General features: G+C 31.9%; 1 long non-coding RNA gene across 1 annotated transcript; it reads right to left on the bottom strand.

Annotated features, from left to right (window-relative positions):
• Positions 1-289: 289 nt before the first annotated feature.
• On the bottom strand, positions 290-1,554 carry LOC145974149 (uncharacterized). The gene is made up of 3 exons (XR_014439637.1): positions 1,373-1,554; positions 948-1,026; positions 290-658 (listed from the first exon to the last, which is right to left on the bottom strand). It is a non-coding gene; the product is annotated as an uncharacterized LOC145974149 (long non-coding RNA).
• Positions 1,555-9,288: the final 7,734 nt, after the last annotated feature.

Raw genomic sequence — 9,288 nt, 5'->3', positions numbered from 1 at the left:
ATATTTACGCTCATTTAGTAACAATCGTTCCATTTTACGATCGTTCGTTAAATATTTAAATATAACTTTATTTTAACTGAAATAAAGCCAAATTACTACAAATTTCTATATATTTTATATTTTGTAATAAAATATAAAATTAATTTGTGTATAATTTTTATCATATTACAAATTATTTAATTAATTAATCATTTGACTTTATATTAAGTTAAAGTAAAGTTTAAAAACAATATCTACAAACAAATTCTACGATGAATGAGCTATAAGGAATTAGAAGATAAGTGCGCATTGTAAGAATAAATTAGCATAAGAAATTGATAAAATTGATAAAATTATTAATGCATGTTCTTTATTTAATAAATTAGACAAAATCTTTACCAAAAAAATCTTTTCTTGATTTCTTCTTTTTTTAATTAATATTTCTATATATTTTCGTAATAGATGCAAAGCATTTCGAAAGAACTTATTAAAATTTATTTAATTTAATCCATCCTAGCTCATTCATTTTAAGGCAACGGATTTATCTACAATCTACAATCTACATCTACATTGACATCTGCAATCTTTACGAATCCGTTACCTTAAAGTTAAAAAAAGGTTTTCTCACTCACCGACACTGATGCGCAACAGCGGAGTTGTTGTTATCGAAGCTAGTTGTCTGTAACATACAAATATGAAATTCATTTATAATAATGCTCACAAAATGCAATCAATATTTAAAAAAATTTTTATCGCGCGAAATTTTATATCCGATGTGTAAAATAATAAGCAGATAAACACGTATGGAAAAATTTTATAAATTTTTGAAACTGTTTTTTAAATAGAAAATTTTATATGACTTATAAAAATCTTTCTCTTTAATTCATTTAAATAATAAGATCGAATTATTGTTCGTTTATAACAAGTTAACGATTTATAACAATTAATATATAAATAATAATATTCACCATCAGGTTGTTCCGCCGGTGCAGGATGCCTCTCCTAGGCCTGCTCCTCCTCTCAGATCATCAGGGTTGTTGCATCGATCTATAACATACAAAAGAAGATTCCAATGTAGCAGCGTTCAAAATAATTAATATTTCAAAAATTATTGTATACATTGAACTTTATATTCGATGCATATAATAATAACAGATTAATAAAATAATTCTATAAATTTTAAAAAACATTACTAATAATTCTCTTATAACTTTATAAAAGCTTACACCTTTACAAGATTATAGCTTTAATTTAAAAATCTTTTTCTTTAATTCTCTCTTATTTAAATATAAATAAAAACATCAAATTAATCGTTGCGATTAATTGTTTAATTTAAATTATAATAAATATATTTAATATTTAATATATAATTACAAATAAATAAATTGCTTACCAGAAGGTTGCTCTGCCGGAGCCTGATGCCTCTCCTAGGCCTCCTCCTCCTCCCAGTCTTAGACGCGCGATACTTAACGCGGCACTCCCGCACTCACGAGCGATATTTTTATATCGCTATTTTCGCTATTTTACGCGCGATACTAAACTTTCCCGCACTATTTCGGTACGATAAAAAATTTTCTATTTGATCGCGCGATGTATATACTTAATACGTATATACTTTGAACGACACTCCCGGTTTCGGTACGAGCGAAAATCCCATTTCACTTACGAGAATCAACTTCGAGTCAACCGGTCGGGATTGCAACGATACAACGAGCAAGGACTAAGCCCAAACCGGAAAGAAGACGAAACGATTGACGGAAATAGAGGAAAATGAAGTTCACCAACTCTTTTTCGCGCATAATTATCCTATCTCGTATCGAACCTGGACCTGCTAAGCACGATTTCAGGTGCTTCGCCCGGAACACGAAGTTTCCCGCAATGCAGGATATGGCTACACCAGGCTGGTAGACGGCAAAAGAAGAGGATACCCACATTTTTTAAATGCTAACATTCAGCAATTTAGAAAATGGGGAGGCAACCCCTTTTACCGAGCGAAAATCGTGCCTAAGGGAATCCACTCGACTCCTCGACAGGGTTAACACACGCAGTGCGTGTGGCTGTAGACGAGCAAAGAGAAGGGACCCATTGACGACTATTCCGAGCAATCGATCGAGTTCTAACTAATTCGGGCCGAATCACTTGACGAAGCACGAAGCAAGAGTGTACGTTGCATAGCAACGTGTGCAAACTCGAAACATCCCAGTTAGTTGGCATCGAAAGTAGAGACTCGTAACAATAAATGAAATTGGGATTTTATAGGAAAAGTCCAAAAGTTCCGCGAAAACGCGACGACGCGAGAATACTACAACGCGAAAACGCGGTAACAAAGCGCTTGCCATCCGCGGCACGTTGACGGCACCGACGACGCGAAAGGGTACTTAGCTTCCCATTCAGGCACCTTAAGATTTATCATAAATAGAAAAATTTAAAATAAACCTCAAGGCACCATCCAAGTACTAAGCCCTCCCACCGCGACAAGGTGTACCCCATGGGAGAGTTATATTATATATAATTTTATATATAATATAATACATAATTTGAAATTTATTTTGTAATATAGTACATAAATTTAAATTCGCAAATATAAACGATAAATAAAAATATAAAAGATAAAAGAAAATCTATTATATAAAGCAATGTTCAAAATAATTGATTTTAAAACTAATTATTGCGCGCAATTAATTTTTACTTTTAAATAGATACATTTTAATGTTATAAATTGCGTAATTACAAAATAATTTATATTTCTTATAGATATAAACTTTTAAAAATATGATAAATAAAAAAATTTCTATATTTTTACATATGAAATATTTAAATAAATATATTAATATGAAATGTTTTATAAAATATAAGAAGTATCTGAAAATATTAATTAATAAAAAATTTTATAAATGTTTTAATTATTTTAAAATAAAATGGAATATTTTTTATAAGTATATGTATTATATATGTTACAATTTAAAATCACTATTGAATTACTATCATAAAGAAATAAAACGAAACGAGAAATATGTATATTTTGAATATATATACTATTGATAAATAATTTATATATAATAAATAATGAATGATAAATATTTATATATAAAAAATAATGAATGATATATATAAATAATTTATATAAATGACTTACATCATATCTTATCCATTTCCAAAACCTCCTTTTTTCTTTTGCTTTCTTCGCTTTTTCCTCGTCGGCACTTCAATCCTCCTTGCACTCATTTGAATTCCTCGTTGCACTTACACTCATTCACGAAAAGTTCCTCGTTACACTTGCAATTGTGTTTAGAGAAAGAATTTGATAATATATGAAACGTCTCACATCACTACTTTACTGTTCGAGTGCCACTGTGCGAATGATCGTAAGTCAGAAACATTACTACGCGACCGCAGTACTGTTTATATCATCAAGGTCGGCTATGTAAAGAAAGAATTTGATAAAATATGAAACGTCTCACTACTTTACTGCTCAAGGTTACTGTGTGAATGACCGTAAGTCAAAACATTACCGCGGTACTGTTTATATCGCCAAGATCGATTTATACTATGTTATTGTTATAATTCATTATTGAAATATTCTGAGTAATTGCCGATTAAGAAAATTTAAAACATTGGTCCAAATTTATTTAATTCTAATAAGTATTGTTAGGGAAATTATTATAATAAGCATCAATAATCAAAAGATCATAATAAAATTAATTGTTTTATCCCCTTTTATGTGTCCCCTATTTTAATTTTTATTCGCATTAATTAATGATTGTGATTCGATAAAGATTTATCGTTGCCATATAGTTTCATGTCGTTTATCAAAAGATAATTAATTTTTAATTATTAATAATTGTATTAAATTATGTTTCGATACTAATCGTAGTCGTGCTTATAGAAAAAAAATTCGACAATATGCGAAGCGTTTCGCACCACTATTTTTTTATTGCTCGAGTATCACCGTGCGAATGATAATAAAGCCGTGTAACATATTAACGATAGCGCGATATTGTTTATACTGACAAGGTCGAACATCGTGTTATTGATAATTCGCGTTGCCGAAATATTTTATGTAATATGAAATATACACGCGCGGAATATTAAATTATAGAAGTATTTTAATTTAATGATTAAAATTAATTGATTATTTATTAAACAATTCATCACTAAGCCTTTCGTTATGCTAATTATTTGCATCTATAATTCGATTGTTTTACTTTGTGTTCTCTCAAAATTCAAATTATATTTAGATTGTCAAGTAGAACGATAAAGTAACACGGATGAAATATATTTGACTCTAAAGAGTAAAATAATAATTATTGTCCGTAAAGATCGCAACCATCGAAGTGATTATTTAATATAATGGATTCTTATAATTTAATCAATTCTCGATTAAATTGTATATTGTTTAACAAGGATTGAGAATATTTAAAGCATTGGTCCAAATATATTTAATTCTAATATTGTTAAAGAAATATTATAATAAGCATCAATGCTTGATATCAAAACATAATTAATTCTCTTATCCCCTTTTATGTATCCCCTGTTTCAAATTTTATTCGCAGTAATGAATGATTACGATTCGATAAAAATTTATCGTTGAGATACTGTTTCATGTCGTTAATTAATTTTTAATTAATTAATTTTTATTAATATTTATAGCAAATTATATTTCGATACTAATCGTAATCGTAGTGAAATAATATTACCATAAGCGATTCTCACCACTACTTTATTACTCGAGAGTCACCGTGGGAATGATGACAAAGCCGTAACGTATAGCGCGCTACTGTTTATATTTTATATTGCCAAAGTCGAACACTGTGTTGTCGAAAATTCGCTGCCGAAATATTTTATATATTATAAAATATACATTAACGCGGAGCATTAAATTATGGAAGTATTTTAATTTATTGATTAAAATTGATTATTTATTAAACAATTTATCACGAAGCCTTTCGTTATGCTAATTATTTGCATATATAATTTGATTGTTTTACTTTGTGTTACTTCGTTTTACTCCGTACGTTACATCTGATGCTTTTTCAGACTTCCTTTTCCTCTCTTATGTATCTTTCGTTATTTCCTCTTGTGGCATTCACTCACTCACAAAAACACGATTTAATTACGATTAATCGAATACGTGGCGCACTTTGCACGAGACTCTCGATTGCGAAATAGTCATACAAAACTTATATACGTACTTTATTACATAAGAGAGCAACATGACCTTTACACGAGACCAAAATCATTCGCTACTTGCTACAGCAATGTGTATTATTGTATGCTACTGATACGCTGTATAATATACGAATCATAAAAATCAAAAGATTAAAGTGAAATGAATAAAGTTGTGAGATAACAGTCATTTAATTAATAATTAATTTATGTTCACATTTTAGAAAAATTTAAAGTTTAGTTGTTTGATTGTAAGTATCAAATAAATAATTATTATTCATAAGAATCGATAATCGAAGAATCATAATAAAAGTTGTTTCTATTCTTTTTGTTTCAATCTTTACTTGTAATAATGAATGATGGCTCTTCCATAAAGATTTATCGTCGTGATATAATTTCATGTCATTTATCAAAAATTAATTAATTATTAATTAATAGTCATTCATAGCTAATTATATTTTATATTAATTGCGATCGCGTTTAGAAAAAGAATCTAACAATTACGAGATGTTTCGCATTACTATTTCGTTGTTCGAGTGTCGCCGTGCGAATGATAACAAGGGTTGTACTACACAAACAATAGCTCGCTACTGTTTATACTGCCAAAGTCGAACACCGTGTTAATGATAATTCGTTGCCAAAATATTTTATATACTATGATATGTATGTATTTGCGAAATATTAAATTATTTTAATTTATAAGATTAATTAACGATTTTACTTATTAAACGATTAATGTTTAAATTAGGAGCCTTTCGTAATGTTAATTATTTGGATCTACAATTCGATTGTTTTATTGCACATCTTCAATTTAAATTATATTTAAATCTTAAAGAAATAAAGCGATAAAGCGCATTATGGCGAAATATATTTGATTCTAAATATCATTAAAGAAATAATTATTGTCCGTAAAGATCGCAATGAAACAATAATTTATTATTTTAAATCCCCTTCCTATCATTACGATTCTTGATTAAATGAATAAATTACACGGAGCGTATGGCGTTCGTCGTTGAATTATTATCGAAATCATTGTTTTCAGAAATTACCAGGAAAATTGAGATTAGATTCAATCTTACAATGAAAATCCCGAATTTTCAACAGAACACCAAACTAGACGTCGTGAATTAATCTTATAAGAACTGATAAAAAATAATTTTTCATAATGAAAATCGCTTCTACTCTTCATCGGTACTTTGCTGTTTTTCGTGATACTTTCATTCATTTGAATTTTTTGTTGAATTCACTCGTGAAAATATTCGCGATCGCGTTAAAAAAGAAATTCGATAATATATGAAGCATTTTGCATCTCTATTTTACTCAAGTGTGAATAATAGCAAGACCGTAAGATATAAATGTTAGCGCGTTACTGTTGTTACGTCCAGGCCCGAGGAAGGATGGACCGAAGGAAGGACGTAACACTTGTATCCCGAGAACAGGTGCCTTAAGGGCAGATGTCTCAGGTCGAGCGAGCCTGCGGGAGAGCCAAAGATAGGTCAACGACCGTAAGGATCTATCTTACACTATTTATGGTCCGAATGGCCGCTCGACGGTCCCCTTTTTGGTAAAGGAACTTAATCCTTTTTACCCGGGACGGGACCAAGTGCGATTCAGGAGCGTGGGTGATGAGAGGGATCGATTGAGTTGAACGCGGAAGAATAAATTTAAATAAATTTATTGTATATTATAAAGAAGGGTTATATAAAAATTTTAATCATAAATCGATACGGTCTAGTACATGATTCTGTAACAATATTAAGTGAGTATGTGTGTGTGTGTGTATGCGAGACGAAGAGGATCTAATCAAAATCAGGAGGATACCTTTCCCGTAAGTATTCTATAGGAAAGGCGATGGGCTTATCGGTAAAAGGGGTGAAACAGGGGATGGAAATATCGGGAGGAGCGGTGCTGAGAAAAGCCTTAAGGCTAGGAATGTGTATGGGACCAGGTCCCAAGATGAAATAACCTGGCAGAATGGGATCTGTGTATTCAGGGTAGGTTAAGGAGAGAATTGTTGCGACAGTTCGATCGGTAAGATCGATCGAGGAGAAAAATAGGGGGAGGAAGAGCGGGAGGAGAGAAGAGATGAGAATCTGGAGCTGCTTCGTGGGGTGGAGAAGGAAAGGGCGACAATGGCGGAAAATCAGGCGGATGGGTTCCGTGTCGTACACGGGAGAGTAACTAGGAGCAAGAGTTCCAGGAGACAGATACGGGGAGTAATTGGGAGGAGAGATTTGAGGGGACAAATACGAGGAGTCTCGCGTATCTTCTTGGATGTTACCCAAGACGATTCGGGTGATAGGAAGATTCGTGTTTAATTTGTTTAAATCTAATGTAAAAGAAGGGTCAGCCACAGCCCGAGCTAGTAGTCTGCGCGTTCGGCGATTGCGACGGTATCGGAGTCGCTTTGCCTTGGCTTTAGTGGATTTCCTCGAAGCGGGTTCCACTAGGGAAGCGATTGTAATAAGTAAAGAGAAGAGAACGGAGGGGATTCGTAAACAAAAGAAAAGACTTACTATTTGCTTTAGAGAACGCGATTGCGGTTAGCGCTGGCTGGTGGTGGTTGTTGCTAGCCTCTTGGCGTCGAGAATGACAGGATACTTGCACTATTATTTAGTTGCGAACACGCACTGACTCGATAGGGTTACTGACTGTTTTTGCTAATACTATTAATCCCGAGATTTTCGAGAATAGTGACTTAGTAATGCAAAGAATGCTGAGATATTGAATGAATAGCCGATTAACTGAATACCTGATTAATAATAATGAAGACTTAAGACTGAAGAATGCTTAAGAATGCTGATTTGTTCAAAGTTCGCGCTTATATATCGTTTTTAGATTATTCTCTCCTAGAATGAGGAGCTAGGGAAGTTAACGAATAGAAACTCTCATTAGATTTGCATCGTCTCTTCCCTGCCCCCTCTTATGAGCGTTTAGAACAAATGTAACAAATCAGAATTTTATTACATTCGTTCGCGAATAGGAGAGCATCTTCCAAAACGGGGAGACCTAGGATTCTCAGTATCGGAGGTGGTAGTAATTTATGTCTTGCAGGATGCGTCTGCTAAAGACAAGAGATGACTTTTACTACCCCCTTGAAATTAAGATGGGTACGTGTGTCGCGTCGCGACATCCGATCACTCGCGTTTTCATGAATAGTTTCTTTTATTTTCTATAGCTTCTTTAGATTTTATGAGTTTTCAAGTGATCGGAAAATATCAAATTCGACTGACTGACTGGCGCCTTGACTGTGATCGGATGCTACTCTTTATGATTTTATAGCCCGTTAATATCTGGCTGTCGTTTTTGGAGCACTTACTGAGAATCCTATTCCAATCAATTTAACTGACATTAACGATTTTTTGGAAGTCATACACGTGTGCGCCAATTATGGGAAAGAAAAGAATCGTGAAGTCCCTTGAACGTAACACTGTGTATGCCGTCAACGTAAAACATGATGTTATATAGATAATTTGATGCTGAAACATTTTAAGTAATTTAACATATACTTTTATAGACGCAAAATATTAAATTGTAAAAGTTTTTAAATTTATAGATTAATTAAATAATTATTTGTTAAACAATTAATTAATATACGAAACGTTTCGTATCATTACTTATTGCTTGAATACCGAGCAAATGATAGCAAAACTGTAATGTATAAACAACGCGCTACTGTTTACGTCGCCAAAGTCATGATTTTATTGATAATTCGTTGCCGAAATATTTTATGTATTATAAAATACACACGCGCAGAATATTAAATCATAAAAGTATTTTAATTTATTGATTAAAATTGATTATTTATGAAACAATTCATTATAACCCTTTATGCATAAAATATCTAAATAATATATTATTGTGAAGCAATTTATGAAATATTACTATCTACATAAAAGTATTAATTAATACGAGAGCATTTTATTATAGATATTTTAAGTATATTAAAATAAGATGTTGGCAATTATATTTTATTACGAGTTAGATCGCGCACGCCCTAGACGTGAAGTAGGATTATTTGCGCATAATCAATAAATTCCGTGCTACGTGACATAACAGATCGATATCGAATCTGAGAGTCGTTACGGATCAGCCATCGGAAACACACGTTTTATTTACATCTAACCTCTTCCTGACCTAGCT

The sequence above is a fragment of the Camponotus vicinus genome, unplaced genomic scaffold, assembly GCF_025532165.1.
Source record: "Camponotus vicinus isolate PSW18456_S1 unplaced genomic scaffold, iyCamVici1.0 SCAF_7, whole genome shotgun sequence".
Lineage (NCBI taxonomy): Eukaryota > Metazoa > Arthropoda > Insecta > Hymenoptera > Formicidae > Camponotus > Camponotus vicinus.
The sequence above is the reverse complement of the archived record's forward strand: the minus strand, read 5'-3'. Positions and strand labels throughout refer to the sequence as shown.